This window comes from Stenella coeruleoalba, assembly GCF_951394435.1.
Source record: "Stenella coeruleoalba genome assembly, chromosome: 8".
In the NCBI taxonomy this organism is placed as follows: Eukaryota; Metazoa; Chordata; class Mammalia; order Artiodactyla; family Delphinidae; genus Stenella; species Stenella coeruleoalba.
In genome coordinates this window covers 39,970,440-39,992,717 of record NC_137154.1, presented here as the reverse complement: position 1 = coordinate 39,992,717, position 22,278 = coordinate 39,970,440, and the positions used below count along the sequence as shown (strand labels likewise).

The window sequence follows — 22,278 nt, the reverse complement described above, 5'->3', positions numbered from 1 at the left end:
CTTCCCTCCTTCCTTCCACGTTTACTGAGCCACTATTCTAAGGCAGGTACTAGACTAAGCACTACAGGGAAAGCAAAGATAAACAGATAACCTGGCTGTCAACAAGTTAGTCCAGAAGTGATCGAAACCCTACAAAATAGCAAAACAGCTTGATTGTTGCCCTAAGAGTGGGATGTATGAAGTGCTGGGGTCCTGGCATAGAGGAAGTTTTCACAGGGGACATGACTATTGAGATACTCGATCATGGAGGATGTGCAAACATCTTGCAAGTGGACAAAAGGGGTCAGGGATTACAGAGCTGGCATGAGTCACTGGTTTCACCCTATCACGGGCGGATTGTTAGCAGGATATGAGGGGGTTAAGGGCTTAAGGAGTGGACTGACTTAGCAGGGCCAAGTTAGCTGCATCATATTCAGGGCTAGCAGTGCTGGGATGAACATGCAGTGTGAGGTATGACCTGAAGAAGGAAGGTGGGGACAGTGTGTAGCAGGGATCTGGCCCAGGTGTCTGTTGTCAATCTCTCCTGGCCTGAGAGGTTGGGGCCCTAATAGCTTGTCCTGCATGTGTTTGGAGCAGTGCTTCCACTCAGATGCTGCTGCCATCAGGAGAAGTGTGTGTGGTCCTCTGAGCTCAGGGACTTGGGACTCACAGTGGGTCTCTGCTCTCTGTCAGCAACCCTTTTACCTTCCTTTTTTTTGGCCAGAGACTCGCTTCCTCAGCCTAACCTTCATGCTCACCTCCTCCTTCCTCTGGAATGTTCCTGGCTAGGAGGTATTGTGTGATCCCTGAATCCATACCAGCCTCAGGCTCAGCTCCCAACCCCTGCATGTCTCATGGACCTGCCCCCTGCATTCTAGACTTGTTACAAATCCCACTGTCAGGATGTATGACTTTGGACTCATACAGCTCTGGGTGCTAGAGAGGAATCTAGAGAGGAAGCAGAAGATGGTGTTGAAGGGCATGGACTTTGCAGTCACACTGCCTGGGGCTGGAGCCTGATTTTGTCACTTGTAGCTATGTAACTATCACTTAATTGTTTCATCTGCCAATAGGAGAAAATAATCTCTAATGGATACGTTTATTGTGATGTCTAAATTAATTAATAAATTTAATACATTAACACAGGGCTTGGGACTAACAGCCAATAAATTGTAGTGGCTAGTAGTGATGTAGAAGTGGTAGTAGTAGTAGTAGGGAAGTAGCAGTGGTAGTGGCAGTAATAGTGGTGGTAATGGTGGTGGTGGTAGTAGTAGTAGTAGTAGTAGTAGTAGTAGTAATGGTAGTAATGGCAGTAATAGTGGTGGTAATGGTGGTGGTAGTAGTAGTAGTAATGGCAGTAATGGCAGTCATAGTAGTGCTAATGGTAGTGGTAGTGATAGTAGTGGTAATGGTGGTCCTGTGGATAACATAGGAATGTTTCTGCACCTCATCTTAACTGAAAACTGGGCAAATAATATCTCTGACTGCTGTAATAATGTTAACAAACAATCCAGTTCCGCAGACATTTACTGAGCACTCTGAATATGTGAAATTGTCTGTAGCCCAGAGTCTGTCACATGGAGTATCACTAAGTGTTAAATAAGTTTAAATGTGAACCCCCTTCATGGGATGAGTAACTGGTGTTCTCCTTCATGATTCTTTGCAGACAAAGCACTGGCTCTGGAGAGGAAGAAGGCCAGCTATGATGTGTAAACTGTACGGTGTAAAGCAAGAGCAGGGACTATTTCATCTCTTTCACCTCTGGGTCCTTGTGGCCCAGCGCCATGCCTGGCATGGCAAGTACTTAAGTAATGTGTGTGCTTAGTGAACGTTTGCTGAATGCAGGCTGAACAGTGCTGGACTGCCCAAGGCAAAGACCATGGAGATCCTAGAAGAGTCTCTACCAGAAGCAGTGATGACCATTTGGCCCTGAGCCTTTGGTTAGGACGGGAGGGGAAGAAACTCAACTCTGGGGGGGCCTGGGGGCCACCTTAGATGGAAGAGCTCTGGGCTCCCTTTGTGAATGTGGAGAGAATCTGCTACAGAACAGTTCCTCTGCCTCTATGTTTTTACTTTAGGCGAGCCAGACAGACCAAGGACGCGTGTGGGTGGGAATTTATTTTGGCAGCTCAAGTGAGGAAAGGAAGCCAAGAGCCTGAGGCTGTTCAGCAAAACAGCACATGTTAATCTCAATCTATCCTGGGTAATCCCAGCAAACATTTTGATCTCAGGAAAGGGTAATCCAGGATCAAACAGCTTCTGGAAGAGGCTTGTTCTTGATGTGGCTCCGTGATAAAGGAGGATGTGAGTGAGGGTCAGACCGGGAAGCCCATTCCACACGCCAGATTATGATGTCAGGGGAGAATGGGTCCCGTCACCTGCTGATGGCTGAGGTGACCTCTTTGCCTCCGTAAAAAGAGCACGGATGTTGGAACACATTGTAAGTAGAAAAACAAAATGAAAAAATAGAAGCAGCCTCTAAGAGAATAGCTCTGCTAGGCCCTGGTAGCTGGGTCATGAAGATACAGCTTCTGAGAGCAGGCTGTCTTCACCAGGAACAACCAACCAACTCCAGTCCCTAGGTCATGTCCCAAAGGCCTCGGCGTAGTGGAGGTGGACCCTAGCTGCTCTGGGAAGAGCCTCATGAGACACTGGCCCTCTGCTGATTGGTGTCTCTTCCTATGGATGTGCACCCCACCTTCCACCCCAAGAGGTGGGTGCATCCCCACCATTTCACAGGTAATCGATCACCAAAGAATCTGTAGTTCTGGTCGAGGTGGGGTTACTAGCCAATGGCCATATAGTCCCTTAAAAAATATATACATATATATGCATGTATCACAGCACTGTCAACATTAAAATCATTTTAAATATCAGATAACGTCTGTCTCTATTCCCCCTGTCACACACACCCACATACATACACACCATCCCACACGCATACATCCACCAGACACTCACTCCATTTTATAGGTGGGGAAACCAAGTTGCAGGGTGGGGAAGTGCCTTGTCAAAGCCTTTACAACAAGTTAGCATCAGGCAAAGCTGGACCATGACATACATCTTCCTGCTCCAGATTCACTGCTCTCTCTCCTCTACAGGGTGCCTCACACATTCAAGCCTTTTTTCCCCCCTTAATATGGCACTTCCAAGTCATCTGCATTTTCTCCAGGATGACTTTTACTTGTATCCAGTGGGCCAAAAATAATGTTAGCCTATGAGATAAATCATTACAGTCTCAAGATAAAGAGAATATTGTCACCATGGGCTCAGAAGAAATTAGGTAAAGGTTTAAAGAGGATATGTGTGTATGTGTGTGTGTATGTGTGTGTATGTATACATAATATGTGTATAAACATATATATGTAAAAATATATATGTATATATAAACATATATGTAAGAAGCTATACATAATATAGGTATGAATTCAAATCTTAATTTACCACGACAAGGTGAATACCTTTTGTGTAATTCACCTTTCCCAACTTTAATTTCCTCATGTATGGAAAAGAGATAATAATCCCTACTTCCCAGTGTTGCTGTGAAGGTCATATAGATCATGTGCTGTGTCAGGAATGTTTTTGGCTTTGAGTGACAGAAATATCTAGCTATAATGACTTAAACCCGTAGAGACTTAATTTTATCACACAAAGAGATATCTAGAGGCAAGGAACTGCTGGCTAACAGTTCAACTCTCTGGGACATTTATGCAGTTCTCTTCTCCTTCCCTTCATGGTTGCAGTATGGCTGCTGCAACTCCTTTCCTTCATGGTTGCAGTATGGCTGCTGCAACTCCTTCCATCACATCTGCAATCCAGTAGGAAGTGGTAAAGGGAAGGAGAAGTATCTGTGTCAGGAAATCAAAAGCTCTCCCAGAAGTCTCACAACAAGCTTCCACTTATTTGTCATGCCCAGGGCTGTGTCTTATGGCCACCTCAGGCTGGAAGCTGGCAAAGAAGTTGGGAATGTTCAGCCTACTATGTCTGTCAGCATAAAGCATCCATACTAGGACACGGTTATATTGGTGGTGAATGAATGCTCTCATTTAGCTCTTTCTGAAGACTCCTATGAATATGCCAGAACGGAGGAAACATGGTGGGAGTGGCAAAAGGTAGGGTGAGTTGCTGGTCATTTCCTGGGGAACTGGGTTATTTGTTGCCGGTCTTGCTTACTCAGGAGACTTCATTGGTCTGGAAATGAAGGCTATGTGGTCAGTAAGGTGAGCACTGCCATTGAGGACTAGCAAGGTGACAGACATTCCACTCGTCCCTACCCCCACCAGCACCGACTGGGCTGCAGGACACTTCCATCTGGGTCTTGGCCTTCAGCCATATCACACTCAACATGTTCACAAACACGTTGGCATTTTGGGGACACCAAATCACCTTCACCACTGGATGGCTGTCCATTGGGGCTGCGTCAGCCTCTTCCTTGATGAGGCTCTGACGTTCAGAGCCGCCCTCTTTGACTGTGAGGACTGTTTCTCAGCAGATGTTTGGCTTGTGTCACCCAGAGACAGGGAAGTGCTGATGGCAGAGGGACACTCAGGCAAGGAGGAGGGTAGTGTTCACACGAGGGGAGCACCGTCTCGTGAGGGGAGGCCGAATGAAATACAAAGTCTCTGAGATGTGGAGTATCATCTGGACAAAAACAAGGTGGGGTCTAATCCCCTCTGCCTCCCGCCTCTCCTCCTCCTTCTGGTCAGGCCAGAGACCTATTGCTTGGTCCTCTCCAATGTCTTATGCATGTCAGCTCCTCTTTTTCTCATCCCTTGCCCCTCTCACATGGATTACAGGGACAGCTTCACTCTGGGCTCCATGATTGCAGTCTCTCCTCTTCCAAACAGACAGTGGCCTGATGGTGCAGAAGGAGCGCTGAGCTTGCTGGAATCAGGAGGGCATAGTTCCAAGCGTGACTCATGTCCACTTCCCGGCCATGTGACTAAACCTCTTTGAGTCTCACGGAACTCATCTGTAAAATGGGAAAATAATACTGTCATTGAAGAATTGCCATCATGACTGAGTTAATATTTTTGAAAGACAATTCATGAGCTTCAAGGACTAATTTTATGGGGATTTGGGTAGAAAGAGACTGAAGGAGTGGGTGGGCTTGAGGTCTCTCACCTGGGCTTCAACAAGAGCAGTTCTTCTTCCATCTCTTTTGTATGTTGGGCTTTTGGAGAATTATTCACGTGATAAAATGTTTCTCTGCCAAAAAAACCCCAAAAATGAAAAAGAAAACCCAAATTAGAAAATTACCAATTTGTGTCTAGCGCTCAGTATGTATCAGGCACTTAGTAAATAGCGCTTTCTTCTCCCCAACCTCTTTTTCAAAAAACAGCAATTGCTATTTCCAACAGCTTTTGTTCCATGCACTTTTAAAAGTTAAAAAAAAAATACACTAAATGCTTGCCACTCACATCTAATTATGAGAATGATTGGTCCAGTGATTCTGTGTGTCGAGATCACAACTCAGGTGCTTATCTCTTAATCCATCAGTTTCAAATGATCATCCGGGGACTCATTTTTCTTTGGCGTGACTTCTTTTTGCAGCCAAAATTTCCTGGACCTGCCTGAACTCCCATCTCTACGCAACTCCCCTTTCACTTAGCTGACCTGATAAATGGCCAACAAGGTCTGGTTTCAGCAGTGGGCACATTTCACTAGAAAACAAAGTGACTGAAACCTGCTGAGATCTAATAAATATTCACTCATCTGCCTGAATAGATGCCAGTTACAGGAGAAGAAAAATACAGCTCCTGGAGTCAGGGAATTTGCCCTGGTCTAGGGCTCCTAGCACAAGTGTCAAAAGAAACGGGATAAAGTGAAGACAATCTTGCAATAGGAAAGACATCAGGGAACTAAGAAAGATGGGGTGCAGGTTTCTGTCCATGTGAAAGTGATACCCAGTCATCCCCATGTGTGAATTTGTCTCCCTTTTAGCAGAAATGGTGACTTGGATGTGGATTCTCCCTGTTAAGAGTTGCATAGCACATCCTTGGATTTCTCTGCAGTGCTTGGAAGAGGACCCTAAGATTCAGGAGCACTTATTGAGCAAGGCTTGGAGTGTTGGTGCTTTAGGAGATGCGGGGACACTCCTCACACCCCTGTGATCCCTTAGGAGGGGTGACAATTTCAGGCAAAGCCCAGAAAGATCCACGTGGGGCAGTGGCTAAAACCAAAGATTCTTGAACTCCAAAAGGGAAATCACCTCTGCCTAGAGGGGATTAAAGAAACTGTATGGCAGAAGTGGCATTTCAGATGGGTCCTGGGATATAGCGGTAGGATAAGGGCTCTTGAGGAAGAGGGGATTATATGAGCAAAGGATGCGGGGGAGGAGGGTGTGGGCTGTGCTCAGGATCCTGGAAAATCCTGTGGTTTGGAGACGGAAGATCAGGCTCTGGTCCAAACCTCCATCTGTTCATGAGGAAACAGGTTCAGAGGAAGGTTATGGGTGCAAATTCACATAGCCAATTACAGGCTTCTAACAAAGTTCCAGTGTGATAGCTAACAGTACAGGAAGCATCGGTGGACAATACAAGATTAGTTAATCGCTAACTGACCGAAAGAAACTTTTGAGTTTGGAGGAGATACAGTGCTGTAAGTGACAGCAGAAAGCCTCCCTGGAGAAAGTGCAAGGAGAGTTTCTCAAAGATGAGAGTAGAAGAGAAGAAACAGAGGACAGGAACTTCTAACTGTGGGACTAAGGCATTGGGTCAGGCACCATATTCTCTGACTTGATAAAAAAATTAATTGCAGTTACTATTTTTGTTGACTGATTATATGCCAGGTGTCTTATTTTACATCACCTACAATCTTTAAAATGGTTTCAAATAATTATTCCAGTTTTGCAGATGAGAGAACAAAGCGTCACAGAGGTTAAACACCTTGCCAAATCCACCCTGCTGTGTGGAATCAGAACCAGGAAAAAAAAGGGCCTGCCTTCTGTACCATATCAATTCCCATGTTGTTTTTGTCTGTGTGTTTATTTACTTAATAATTACAAAATAAATAGCATTCCATTTTATATATGTGAAAACAAGTTCAGAGTAGTTAAGAAATTTACCCAAGGTCACACAGCAAGAATGTGGCAGGCTCTGTCTAAAGACAGAACTGATGTCTTTTTTTTTTTTTTTTTTTAACCAGAGAATACATTCTTTCACCAGTGTGGGTTTGGATGGTCCCAGGGGCGAAGCAAGAATATAAACACATAGAGGCTGGAACAAAAGCATCCCCCTGCAGGATGTTGAAGCAACTTAACCCCCTGGCCATCAAACTCTGTATGGATGTGAAGGGTGCAAAACCTCAATCTTGGCTCCACCTCCTGTTTTCAGCCAATGTCTCCTCAGGCCTCGCTTAGGTATTTCTGCTCTTCCTACATTATGCTTTGGGTGATAAAAGAAAAATTCTCTTACTTCAGTCTCTCTGCTGATCTTGGACAGAGATTTGTACCAACTCTCTAGCTCCCTAATCTCTGAGCAATACATTTCCTTTCTCTGAGCCTCAGTTTCCTCCTCTGTAAAATGGGAGTGTCAGTCTCTACTTCAAGAATCGTGTGGGTAATAAACTAAACAATGTTCATTAAGGGTTAAGGACAGTGTCTGGCACATATTTGGCACCCTGTACACAGTTGTCGTAGCAGTAATATTATCAGTGGATAGTGTGGTTGTTAATATTACTATTTTCATCTACCTCAGTCAGTCAGTCTCCAGCCACCAGGATCCACTGAACCTGAACCAGCTGGCCAACAACCCTGCTGTTCTTTCCCTGCTGACAAGACTCCTTTTTGCTATGTGGCAAGAAGGATTGAGCTAGAAAGATGGGGGTGGGTGTGAGAGCGGGAGTGGGGTGTACCTGGTAGGGTGGCCAGGAGTTTCTTGGCAGTAATTCATGGAAGTGATGATGGGATCTGGGGTACGGGACAGCAGATGAAGGGGGGGTTGCCCCATGGCCAACTAAGAATCCCTGGGGAAACCAATTTATGAGAAGGAAATGAAGTCTCTTTCCTCTCCATTCTCCTTATTCCCGCCCATCCCTCCTTTACCAACTCTGGGCTCCAGCTGGTCTGGGAAGCAGCTCACCTCTGCCTGGTCATTAACAGTTCATTTGCTTAAATACCCATCATCATTACCGCCAACGGCTCCTTAGGGCACTATTGCATCCCAGGAACTGCAGCAGACATTCTCCTCTGACTGATGGCCCCGTGCTCAGCCCTGCCACCTGCTAATGACCCATGGGCTGACAGCCCAGCTTGGAGGCAGCAGGATGTGGAACACTGAAGGAGGTCTGCCTTTCTCCTTGTGAGTCCCTCTGACCCTCACAGTCCTGGAAATGACGATGCCCCCAGTCCTCCCGGGAATGAGCAAAGAACCTGAGAGAAGAAAAGTCCTCTAAGAGGCGGCCTCAGTGCCCTCCCTCCCAAGGCTCACCTCCTGAGAGCTCGTCTCTACCCAAGCCCCAGGGTATCTCCATCTTCCTTTTGCTTGTAGGGTGCTTCTCTTAAATGTGTTGGTAGGTGTGAATCCAAGAGAAAGGAAACTCCTCTGACTTGAGCACCACGTCCCGCCAGGTCATGTAGAAACTCTCTCCTCTCTCTTCATCTCCACATGTGGGTGGGTATACTTGTGCCCACTTTGCAGGTGAGGAATCTGAGGCTCCCAGAGTTTGAGTGAGCTTCCCAAGATCACACAGCTAGCAGGTGGCAGAGTCAGTGTTCAGACTCAATTTGGTCTGAATCTAAAGGTCATGCTTTTTCTTCGGCCCTCACTCTTCAAAGTGAGGGAAACTCGGGGACTTAGTGAAATTCAGAAGCTGATAGTAACAGACCAATTGAGTGGCCACCCTATCAGTGGAAGCATTTTCTCTTAAGACTTTTTCTCAATTCTGGAAACATTTGGTGGCTTTGTTTATTTGAGGGAAATCCCACTATTTTCCCTTTCCCCGACTTGCTGACCCCTGCCCTCTTCTGCATGACCTCATAGGACCCCGTTTAAGTTTATTCAGGAGGAGGGCACTGCCCTTAATTACCATAGAGGCTAACTTTCCTTTGTGTCAGATACTTTTCAAAGCCCTTTACAAGTGTTGTCATTGAATCTCCACAGCAAACCTATGAAGTAGGTCTGGTTAGTACACCCATTTGCAGATGAGGGAATTGAGGGTACAGAGGTTAAATAATTTGCTCAAAGTCAAAACTACTAAGCTAGAACCCTCAGAGGGCAAGGTGAGAGGGATATCTCTTTGGGGGCATCTTTCCTATGCCCTGTCATGGTGTGAACTCCTTAAACCAGCTATAGTTTAAGCTGTGGTGTCAGAAGTCGGGGATCAGATTGCTGTGGAATGAAGCAGGTTTAGAAGGGCCTGAAACCTGGATGTGCTTTGCGGTGGGGCTGCAGCATGGGGCCCAACCTGGTGAGGTGGGGAACGGGCATCTCACTGGACAGCTGGAACAGTAGGGCCAGGAGTGATGCTGAAGTCCATCCCCAGGGGCAGGAGGGAGCAGGGCAGGAAGCAGGGTCTGTGACAGCTGTGAAAGCTGTGTGAAGATCAGTCACAGGGCTGCAGGTCAGGCTCAGTGGAGGCCTGGCAACCTGGCAGCCTGGGCCAGATTCTGGCTCCAGGAAAAGAAATGCATTCAGAGGAAGGCCTTGGGTCCTGAGGGTGAATTTCTGGTCTGGCCCCCAAACCAGGCAGAGTCAGCCACCCCCTCCTCTGACTCCAGCTTATCACCCGCATCCCTGTTGTCACACTTACTTCTTTGTCAAAGTTGCAAAGCCGTCCATGGCATTCTTCAGCTTAAAATCTCTTAGTGGCTTCCTATAGGTCCACTGTCTATAAATGCCAAACTCCCTAAAATGATATACAAGGTCCTCCGTAATCCAGTCCTGGACTGCACCACCAGCCTCATCAGTCACCACCACTAGTAAGTTTTATTCCATCGACACAACACAACTTTCAGTCCGCATCACAAGAGGTCTCCTTTCATCATCTCATACCTGGTAAATATGGTTCCCTGGCTTGGAAAATATCCCCACCTCTCCACCCACAGCCCCGCTGCCTGATGTGTTCACACGTACTTCCTATTGCCTGGTGAACTCCAATTTATGCTTCAGCTCAGACATTGCTGTTATGGGGAGCCATTCTTAGCTCCGCCTCAATCCTAATGTCTAAGTCAAGTTTAAATGCCCTTGCTGTATTTCCTTTAGCCACTGGTATTTCCTCTAGCATAGCTCTTGCTCACTGGAATACGATTGCTTGTTTGTCTCTGATGGACCTTACACTTTCAATTCCATGAGGGCAGGCACTCTGTCTCTCTTTTTCATTGTTGTGTCGCCAGGGTCTGATGCATAGGAAGCGATCAAGCAATGTTGCTGAATGATTGAATGGCCTCCATGTTTTTGCATAGGAGACTGTTTCTTCTCTGGAGTGACTCAGAGACTGTTTCTGAGTCATCTTCAGGACTCAGGAGCCTCCCACAGGGCAGGTCCAGAGCAGGCAGAAATACACTTTGTGGTGTAGTAGGGTTTTTCAGAGAAATAGAAGCACCAATAGGAGATATCTAGATATATGTATATATCTGTGTAGATAGATAGATAGTTTATACGTGTGTGTGGTGTATGTGTGTGTATATATATATATATATATACAGGAATATGTATATGTTTGCATATACATAAAGAAATATATATATATTCTTTTTTTTGGCAATCAGTCACATATGACCTTGCATTATAATAAAAGAACCAACATTTATCGTATACCTACTGTGTGCCAGCCACAGAGGGGTAGTCAATATTATTCTTATTTTTAAGATGAGGAAACTAAAGTTTGGAGGGTTCAAGAATTTACCTAAGGTAAACTTCACAAGTAGGAGATCCAGGATCCAAATCTAGATTTGTTTGGTTCCAAACACAAGCTGTTGCCAGTATATCAAGCTATTTCCTTAACTGATAATATTTAAATAATTCATCCATGTGTGTTTCCCCCTTCTTTTTGGATTGCAAGCTGCTGAAAGGAAGGGACTTACATTTCTCTGGGTCTTTTGCTGTCCTTAGGATGGTGGCTAACACTTGCTAAAATAGAGATATACCTGGTTTTTGGAGGTTCGACACACCTGTGTGTGTGTGTGAAAGGGATGAAAATTTTCATGAAGACACCAGTTGCCTTTTTGGGAAGAAAGGATAAGGAACTAAACCTCTGCATGGGATAGATCACGAGAAGAATTCACTGGCTACATGACCTTGGGGGTGGACACTGGACCCAGAACTGGCCTGGCTATTCCTTTGGCAAGCTTGTGCCCTAGGGAAGTGGCTAAGTGAGTGAATTTAAAGAGGGGAGCCCAGGCCAGGGGAACAGGCTGAGCAGGTCCTTGGCCCCTTGAAGAACCACTGTGTCCTGGGCCATGTCTGCTGTAGCATCCATGGCACACTCTGTAGCAGGGCACTCAGCCACATGACTTCCAGTTCCACCGGCAGGGAGAGCTTATCCCAGCAGAGGGCGAAGGGGTCAACGGCAGAGAGCGGGCAGCTGTTTGGATCGCCCACATGTCTGCCTGGACAGCAGGCCTCAGGTTTACACCTCCTTTAATGTTGAAAGGCTAACGCAGATCACGAAACAAATCTCACTCTCTATCCTGCTGAGTGCAATGTAATGGCAGGGCTGTCAGAAAGACACTTGGCGGGATGCATCCTTCTACTTGGCATGATATAATTTGCACCACCTCTACAAACTTTTCCTAATTATTTCCTAAAAATAGTGTTTCAATTAGAAACTGACACAACTGCTGTTGGGGAAGGTGTGAACAGCCGTGAAATGCTCCGTAAGGGAAGGAACAGGTGAGACCCCAGTAGATCATCAAATGCCAAATGATATACTATAATGTATGGTAATTGGTTATTATTAAAATAGTCTATTGCTTATCACACAGTAGCTAAGTGGCCTTTCAGTTGCTCTATAATTACCCAGTGATGGGTGATCTGTTTTCTTCTTTGGGATCTGGGTACCAAAGGTATCAGAGCAGCATCTGTCACAACAGAGAAAGAGAGCACGAAGAGGGGAGGGTTTCTGCCAAGGTGGGGCTGAGCCGGGTTCTTTCAAAAATCCCTGGCAGGGCCAAATGCTCCGAGGGGTCCCCACGGGGCCAGGGAACAGAGGATGCAGTTCAGTCTCTGCAGGCCTTCCCCTGACTTCTGTGGCTTCTTGCTTGTCCTTGAAGCAAACTGTTTCGAAGCTTTCCAAAGGTTTTTGCTGACAGTGGAGACAAGAGGCATCTGTGTGGGCTGAGGCGGGGCTGGGGGTGCCACTGCCTGCTGCTGCTCCTTCCCTGAAACTAGTAGAGGATTCTGAGGCTCGGGGGGGATGTCTCTGGGGGTAGGAAGTGAGACTCAGTGGACATCAGAGAAGCCTGGATTGGATCCCCAGGGAGGTGGAGAGAGCAGGGAAGACTTGGCCCAAGACAGTACAAGAGAGGAGGAGAAGGCAAAGCCAAAGGAATCCAAGAGATGGAAGGTGCATAGCGGTTGGAGTCTCATCTCTCATTTCTCAGATGGGAAAGAGGGAGCCAGAGAGGGAGGGGCTTGTCCAGAGCCACATGCTGCAGTGATATGGTAATGTCCAGAGCTTGGGTGATAGTTCTGGTCTTCTGAACCCATCTGGACAGCCCCAAACCTGAGAGCACTGCCAACAGATTCGTTCGGAGGTTGGGATCACAGGAAAGTGGAGGGATGCAGGGCCCACAGTTCCCTCCTCCATCCCCTCCCTGTAGTCCAGCAGGACTCATCCTGGCCCTGGGGCAAGGTGAGAGGAAGGAACAGTTTCATGGAAAGAAGGACTAGGTACTCCAAAATCTGGGGTGGCGCACAAAGGGAATTCCTGCGGCTTCCGGGCTGGTTCATCTCTTCCTGAGTGGGTGGCCAGAGCTGTGGTTGGTGGGGATCAGACCTTGGCCAGTGAAATGCACACAAGTCAGGAGAAAATTACTCAGGAAAGGTCTCTGCCACCTTTTGCTTACTGGTTGTTGTTTTTTTTCTTTCTTAACATCTTTATTGGAGTATAATTGCTTTGCAATGGTGTGTTAGTTTCTGCTGTATAACAAAGTGAATCAGCTATACATATACATATATCCTTATATCCCCTCCCTCTTGCATCTCCATCCCACTCTCCCTATCCCACCACTCTAGGTGGTCACAAAGCACCGAGCTGATCTCCCTGTGCTATACAGCTGCTTCCCACTAGCTAGCTATTTTACATTTGGTAGTGTGTATATGTCCATGCCCCTGTCTCACTTCGTCTCAGCTTACCCTTCCCCCTCCCTGTGTCCTCAAGTCCATTCTCTCCATCTGCATCTATATTCCTGTCCTGCCCCTAGGTTCTTCGGAACCTTTTTTTTTTTTAAGATTCCATATATATGTGTTAGCATACAGTATTTATTTGTTTTTCTCTTTCTGTCTTACTTCACTCTGTATGACAGACTCTAGGTCCATCCACCTCACTACAAATAACTCAATTTCGTTTCTTTTTATGGCTGAGTAATATTCCATTGTATATATGTGCCACATCTTCTTTATCCAATCATCTGTCGATGGACACTTAGGTTGCTTCCATGTCTTGGCTATTGTAAATAGAGCTGCAGAGAACACTGTGGTACATGACTCGTTTTGAATTATGGTTTTCTCTAGATATATGCCCAGGAGTGCGATTGCAGGGTCATATGGTAGCTCTATTTTTGTTTTTTTTAAGGAACCTCCATACTATTCTCCATAGTGGCTGCATCAATTTACATTCCCACCAACAGTGCAAGAGGGTTCCCTTTTCTCCACACCCTCTCCAGCATTTATTGTTTGTAGACTTTTTTGATGATGGCCATTCTGACCTGTGTGAGGTGATACCTCATTGTAGTTTTGATCTGCATTTCTCTAATGATGTTACTGGTTGTTTTTATGTGCAGGGGTAGTTATTCTTTACAAGCCAAATAAACTCAGAGTCTCACACACTCTAGGGCCCTAATGAATGTTTGTTGAATGAATTTATAATGAATGGGAAGATGTATGAATGCTTAGCATTACAAACAAACCATCTCTATTTCCATTGTTCTAGAGCTGAAAGATCTGGCTTGTGTCACTTCTTCTGGAATGTTTTTCTGGACTTCATCAGGAAGAGCAGGACTATATTTCCACAGCACCGTGTACATGTGAGTATTGCCATATTGTGTTCTAGCTGTTGAGGCTCACCTCTCCCCCACTATATAGTTACTTTCTTCATCACTACATCCCCAGTAGTTAGCACGTGCCTGGCAGTGTAGATGTTCAGAAAATGTTTGTTGAGTGATTGGGTGTTCAAAACCACACACGCGCGCACACACACACACACACCATTCTAAACTGTGAAAACAAAGATAGAGAATTTGGGGAGAGAGAAGGCTATAAAGCTTCCATTCCCCATTCCAACCAGGAACTTGACTTTTTGGAGAAATTAATTTCCCCTGGTTATTTGCAACTTTGATGGGATGGTAAATTTGGATGCCTGTTCTCCCACCATGGGAGCCAAAGGAGCCCCTGAGGGCTTCTCAGTCAGACCCAGGGGTACATAAGTGACCAAGCTTGGCCAGTCGATGCCCTCTCAGAGGCATCTGATTTCTGAGTAAATAATACAAAGATGAAAGAGGTGGTCCTGTATCCCTTCAACTCTCTCCCAATTGCTCCTGCTATAAGAATATACTTGTAGTTCCTCATTCTGTATTATTTGCTTCAAGCCCATTTCCAAACTTGGGTCTCCAACTTTCCCATTGATTCATTAAGCTCCTGTTATACTTCCAGTAAATCCTCTTATATTTACATCAGCAAGAGTTGGTTTTGTTGCTTGCAACCAAGGTCTTCTGGCTGATATAGCCATAAATTCCCTCCTGAGCCAGAAAGAATAACCAACAGAGGGCCTAGCCTATCTATGGAATAAATAAGTTATGCCCAGTGGGTATTTGCTTATGGCTGCCGCTAAGAAATGTTCACTGAGATACTAATTTTTAACAAATATTGTTGAAGCCCAAGGGTTTGAAAACAAGTCCAGATTTCGCTCTTGGCATCTCCTAGATTAGGAGGAATGAAATATAGGTTCTGGAACCTGCCAAAGACATTTCAGTGGGCATTTAGACTCTGGGATGCTTGGGCCTGCCAACCTAGAGGGCCTTTTCTGCCTTTGCCAAGGGAAGGGTGCCAGGCTGCTCAAACAGACACACCTATGGTCAGCATCTCCCCCCAGTGTGCGTCTTGGTGACCAGGAAGGTGGTGAGTGAGGAGGCACCACATCTACGCACACCAGGAAAAGAAAAGGAAGCTGTGCATACGCATTTCCCTGCAGCCAGAGCCACTTGATTTTTCAGCCAAGCACTGACAATAAAGGAGTTTGGAAAACAAATCTTCCCAGAGAGCATTTCCCGTGGCCTTCACGCTGGCTGCGGAGTGGTGACTATTATTAGCATTAATAGAATATCCAGGGCAAGCGTAGTTTTGTTTGTTTTAAAGACACTAAAGATACTGGACAGGAGCATCCCATCCTCTCTGTGAAAACGATGAGAACTGAACCATATGGGTATAAACACAGCACTGCTTCAGGGGCCAGCACAGTCTTTGCACTGCACATCTCAACCCCACAAGGCTGATGCTGGGCTGTGGGGTTCAGGTGCTGAGCGGCCACCAGGGTACTAGTGGGGATTAGCTCTCAGTAACCCCAAAGTGCCTTACTGGAAGCCAGTTGTTCAGGGAAAAGCAAGTTATCCAAGGTCAGTGGAAGGAAAATTAGCTCATCCAATACACTACAACTTTATGGGGTAATAAGAATAGTTATGCCTCTATGTTCTGTAAAATCTCTGTCTGTGAGTTAAGGCTTCTTATACCCATTGGACAGAGGTGAAAGCCAAGGTCCAGAGAGGGTTAAGTGACTTGTCCAAAGTCATAATGATTAGTAGAGGACCTCAAACTTGGGGATTGTTCTCTGGTTCCAAATCCTGTTCTTTCTCTTGTGCCATGCTGATTCCCTGTGGTTTTGTGACTTGGGGAAATAATTTTTGTTTCTGGATCTCAATGGCTGCCCCAGTACAATGGAGCGATGTTTAACTTTCTTTGAATCCCTCCCCGCTAAAGTTATATTTCTTTAAGACTGAGGACACAAAACCTCTGTAGCCATAAAAGACAAGGCAACCACCTCCTGGTTGGTTTAAGCACCACAGAAAAAACCGAGCGCTCACTTGCAGATGGACACGAGCAGGTCTCCCCAGGAAGTAGATAGACATATAGGGACTAGTCTGATGAGACCACAATCTCTGATGCCGCGGGGAATTTAAGGGAGAGTGAAGGTTAGCTCCAGGAAAGCTGCAGGGTGGTGGAGCACCCTTCCCCTTGGAACCTCAGTTTCTGCATCTGCAAACTAGGGATGATACCACCTCCCTCCAAGGGTAAGGGTTAAATGGGATGACCAAAGGAAAGTTCAATCCATGTAGGTTTGAGGTCAAAGACAAGCTCCCTTCCAGCCCTTTACTGCACTCTCTTCCCAAAAAGTCTCCTCCTTCAGGAATCTTTGGATTTCCAGTTTCCTTCCCCAGGAGGGAAACACCTTTCTGTCTGGGACAAAATAGTGTGAGACGTTTCAATCCAAATTTCACTTCCCCAGAGGGGTCTGATTGACACTTTCTTTCCCCGCTCAGCTCAGAGATGCTGAGAGCACTGAGGAAACATCTGGGATTTTCACATGCTGCCCATGTCTTTTAAGGAACAGCTCTAAAATGTACTGGAGACTCCAGGGCTTAAAATAGGCCCTGTAAATTCTCCAGTGCCTAGAATTGAATAGCAGTTTGGGGAACAATAACTTCAGTAACATTGCATTTTAAAATTATAGTATTAATTGTGCCTAAGAGTCTCCATTTTCATTTAAGAAAGTGGCCTCCTCATAAGTACAATGGGAAGGATGCAGAAGAGAAAACAAAAAGAAGTCAGTTTTTCTCCAAACCCACAGAAGTATAAGACACAGTCTGTCCCTAGGCAGAGAATGGGGCTGGCCAAAGTTTCAGAGGAAAGGATCTCACCCACTCTGGCCTAGGGGCTCCCAGGGAGAGAGCCTCCTGCAATCATCCTTATGTTGCAGAGAACAGAGGCCCAGAGAAAGAAAAGATCCGTCCAATACAAATCCCCAATTATGCAATGATGTTCTTCAGCCACATGATTTTTAAGTTCTTCTTCCACCTTGGATGTCTCTCATTTTACAGATGAGGACGTTGAGGCTGAGGAAAGTAGGCGTCCAGGATTCTACCAACCCTATACACTTGAGCTTATTTGGCGGGACAAAATGAACCCTGGGCTTGAAGCTCTGCCTCTTGGCCATAGCATGGGTATCCAGGTCACTCAGGAAAAATGGCCACAAGCCATCCTGAAAGCCACCTGCACTCACTACCTATTGCTAGTACTTAGGGCCTCCCATTTCTCCAGTTTGCCTACAACACATTCACAGATATCTGGCTAACTATCAAGTCCACGGTTAGACATGTGGGTACCAGATGTGTGCAGCATTGTATACAGCTGTGCTTTTGCCAGATGTAGGAGGTACCAATTTCTACCCATATGACATCTGGGGAACAAGGCCCACAAGAGAAGAAACTCCTAACAAGGCACTAAGGCAAAGTGTCCATCTGGGTGACAGTAGCAATGCCCTCAACACTCACAATGAACCTAAGTAAAAGTGAGGAACTGAATTCTGGCCAAGACCTTCAAGAAATATTTATTGAGTGCTTATTCTGTGAGAAGCACCATGCTAAGTGCTAAACTAAAGACAAGTGAAAACAAGAGAGAAAGGGTCCCGCTTTGGAGGAAGGGAGGACCTGTGATTCTCAAGCAGCCAGGATGATCCTTTACGAAAATCAATCAGATCATATGTTTACCAGCTTAAAGTAAAAGCCACAGTCTTTACCATGGTACATAAACTTACCTTCTTCTACCTTCCGAACCTCAACTCCTATTACTCTTCCTCCTGTCCAATCCGCTCCAGCCTGATAGGTCTCTTTGCATTCCTAAAACACACTAAGCACGTTTCTACCTCAGGGCCTTGCACTTGCTGTTTTGTCTGGTGTCAGGCACATAGCAGTAACTCTTAGCTCTTAGTTGCCTTCCTTTCTTTTTCTTGCCTTCCATTCCCACTCCAATCCCTACCAAATACCTAAATTTTTAGGAACGAGTCATTATAAGTGATCAAAGAAGAAACAAGGTGGGTGGTGGCTTAGCTTTTCCCTGGTCTATCATAACCTCAGTGCTGTGCCTTGTGCCCACACTCAGCCCCAGCTTCAGATCCAGCCTTCGAGTTAGAAAGCAGACTGACCATGGGCTGGCCTGAAATTCCCACCAGCCTAAACAACTGGTCCTCTTCCCTACCCCGGAAGGGGTGAGTTGGGCCACAATCCAGATACATCCCAGGCAACAGGCCTGCTCTGTGACACTGTCAAGAAGCGAGGAGCCTTGGGAAGGTCACAGACATAAACAAGATAAAGCCTGTGAACTTCCAGGGCACTTGGGCCTGCGGACCAGAAGACTGTCAATGGCCCAGCTCCTGTCCTGATAACAGAGGGCAAAAACTTTCTAGGAGATGTATCTGTCCCTGAGCCCAAAGGGAGGGCAAAGGCTGAGCATCCTTTAGCAGCTGGGGACGGGGGCTAGGGGGAAGGGAGGAGAGAATGCCTCTGGAAGATTCTCCAGGGTGCACAGCCAGCCCCACTGCCCTGGCTGTCCCTGCAGCCCAGACAGGAGGCAAGGAATTCAGTCAAATTTGACAAGCGTGCACTAGCATCCCCTGCCTGTCTGGCACACAAAGGGTGAACAAGATGTGGGTGTCAGTAACCCACATGGAAAACAAGAGGGGAACAGAGGACAGGCTTAGGGTTCTGCCTGGGGTCATGGGAGTCCAGGAATATTTCAAGGAGAATAAGGCCCCTAAGCAGGGCTGTGAAGGTCTGGTATGATTGTAACAGGTGGAGAAGGCAGGGGCGAACACTCCCGGGCAGAGACTGGTGTGCTCTAAAGCACAGAGGAAGGCAATGGCAGATGTGTGCAAACTGACGTTAAGGCCTCTGAAGAGTTGCAGTGGGGGAAGAAAGCTGGAAGGGCAGCTCCAGGCTGGAATAGGAGGGGCAGTGGGAGCCTGGGCCAGCTCACCAGCAGGGCAGTAGCAGAACCAGCTGTGCTTTATACAGTGGAAGGAGGTGTGGAGTTGGGCAGACAGTGATGGGTTGTGATATTCCAAGGAAGACACTGGTGAAGCCTGGATTCCTGCAGTAGCCATGGGCTTGCTAGGAAAAGTTGCTGATTTTTTTATCCCTTTTCTGAGGCAGTCATTCCCAGCTGTGGGGTCACCTGAGTGTGTACTGAACACTCTGGAAATGGGTTCTGAGGCGGAAGGAGTTCCTAGGTATAAGTCTGTATCCCAACTCTGGTCAGGAAGAGGTTACCAGGAAACACAGGGGCCCAGCCAGGTAAGGGTCTGGCATCCGAAATGCTCTGGAACTGTCTGGGTGATCCTTGTGTAACATGGCTACAAACATATCCTCATCCTCCTTAAAACCCTCCACTGGTCCCATGTGTCACTTTCAGAATAAAGTCCCAGCTCTTTGGCTTGGCATTTAAAGCTTCATGAAGTCTGTACTTACCTCTCTCATCCCATCCCTTGGCCCCTTCCCCCCTATGGTGTGTGTCCGCACACTCAACTCACCTGGGGATGTTTCAGAAATTCCAAAGCCCAGACAACACTCTAGACCAACTGAATCCCATCTCCATGGAGAGGACCTAGCTCCTCAGGTGTCCCCAGACAAGCCCAGGAACATATTGTAGTTATAGGGCCTCCACCTAAGGTCCAGTCCCACCAGGTATATTAGCTAGCAATTTCCATCACAGACCACTTCAAAACCTCCACGGCTTACAACAAACATGAATGATTATGGTCACAGAAGTGCAGATGGCCTGTGATTTGGCTGATAAATGCTGGTGGCAGCTCTGCTTCAGGCCTCAGGTCAGCTGGTGTAGACCCCTGGCTGCACACTGCATCTGGGGGTTCCACAGGTCTCTCATCTTTCTGCAAGTAGCAGCTTCCCTGGGGCAAGTTTTCAAGATGATGACAGAAGTACAAGTGCCCCTTGAAATCTTGACTTTTAGCTGGCACCCTTTGCCTTCCTCTTACATCCCACTCGTCAAAATGGGTCAGATGGTCAAGGCCAGCATCAATGGGAATGGGAAATAAACTCCGCCCACTCTCCTGCTCAATGAGTCACATGGGAATAGGGAATGAGGAACTAAGAATAATCCAATCTACTTCACAGGTAATCTTGTGACGTTGGAGGGACCACTACTTTGAACTTGTCTCTTCATTTGTAGAATGCGAGAGTTGCCCTGGATGTTTCATAAATGCCCACAGAAACTGCCCATCCCAGCTCTTCTCATCCATGCATTTACAAATACATGCACAACCATCTGCTTGTGTCCATACAATACATTTTAACCGTGACTATTATTTTTGAATGCTTTGTAACTTCCAGAATGCTTCTGTATACTCACATAGGCCATATACTCATCTGCAGGTATATACACTTATAGACAGTCCTACACAGGAATATATTAACTTCTATTCAAATACACATTTTCCCGTGGACGTATCGCACATATACAAAAGCACACAGATGCACACTGCGCGCTTGCGTGCACTCACACACAGGCACATATCTTCTCAGACACGCTTATTTACAAACACAGCTTCCCCCACACTTATTCACCTTCACTCACTAACTCACATATGTTCTGTTCCTCTGTGAGCACGGCTGCTTAATCAGAATCAAGGCCTGCTAATGAGGCTGTTGCCTGGCCCCCTGGGAGCTGCATTAACTCTTTGCTGCCCCCATCAAGGCTGCTGCACCGAGTGCCGTCCATCTGGGGATCCCAGGGAAAAAAGGGGCAGCAGGGGAGACAGACAGAGCTGCTTTCTCTGCAGACCTGGCACTTGTTTGGAGAGACTGGACCGGGGAGCGAGAGAAGGAGACAGAGGCAACAACATTCTGGACCCTCTGACTTTGCTCCACACTTTCCTCTCCAACCCCATCCCCATTCCTCACGTCCAGTGTATCGGATAAGTAGGATAACCAAAAACCAGGACAGCGTTGAGAGAGACAGAGACATTATTAACAACTACCCTGAACAATAGAATTACCTGAAAAGGTCACAGGCAAACAGGGATGTGTGGTCCCCCTACTCAGGAGAGACTGGATCTTGCAGCGTAATTCTGAGCTCCTGTTTCAGCGCTCAAACTCAAGCTCCTGTTTCAACTTCTCACTCAGGTTGAAAAGAACTTTAATGGCAAATTTGCTCATTTTGCAGTTGAAGGCCCAGAGAATCTGAGACTCATCTAAGGTCACACAATGTGATGGTAACAAAACAGGGTGCAGAACTAAGTTTTTCAATCTTCCAGACCAGAGGTCTTCTTGGTCCTGGTCCGGTTCCTGGGAAACAGACTCATAGATTATCAGCTCAGTCTGCAAGTACTCACTGGGGGAAGAGGCAGGAGTGGGCAGAGGGACAGTGGTCTCCACTCATCCCATGGGACTGAGAGGGTCCTTCAGATTTGTCCCAAATTAGGAAAAAGGGGCCAACTCTTTGTGCCTCCCTGGGGGAGATGTGACCTTGGGTGTGGTGGTATCCTGTAGCTGAGAACAGTCCCCACAGAGGGACCCAGCCGTGAGCCCAGCAGCCACGTCCACTGACAGAAGACTTGGCCCTTAAGGGGGACGTGGGAAGCACACCCAGCCTCCACTACACCCTGAGCCTGGCTGTCCCTGAGCAGCAGTTGGCATCTGGCACCCATTTCACTGGCTGGAATGAAACCGCTGGGGAGGGGCCTGCCCAGTCCAGGCAGGCAAGGAAGGAGGGCTGTTCCTCTGGAGACTGAGTTCCCTGGCCTCCCAGCACTGCCACCTCTGCTGTTGCACTTTTTACTCAACAGAACAGTCACCGTTGCTTGGTTTGTTGTCCCCTCGATCCCTCTACACTGCGTGATGTGGAAAAAGGAGAGTTCAGGAGACCATTGCTCTGTGGTGAGCAGATCAGATTCTTGTGACAAAACAGTGCCTGGGTTTGTCTTCTGGTTCCAGGGATCCTCCCGTGGAATTTAGGGGAGCAGGGGCGGTAGGAGGAGCGCTGAAAGGGGCCCCCGGAGCATGGGCTGAGAGATACTCTGCAAATCCATTACAGAGCTGAAGATCAAACTCAAAATGAGAAATGTCAGGCTTCCCAT

General features: G+C 46.8%; 1 long non-coding RNA gene across 4 annotated transcripts in view; it reads left to right on the top strand.

The window, feature by feature from the left end:
- Nucleotides 1-22,278, top strand: part of LOC307190202 — a 468,185-nt gene that overhangs the window by 226,339 nt on the left and 219,568 nt on the right. For all 4 annotated transcript variants that reach the window (XR_013829439.1, XR_013829440.1, XR_013829441.1 and 1 more), the window contains exon 2: nt 14,073-14,164. This is a non-coding gene — a long non-coding RNA (uncharacterized lncRNA). The remainder of the gene's footprint in view (nt 1-14,072; nt 14,165-22,278) is intronic.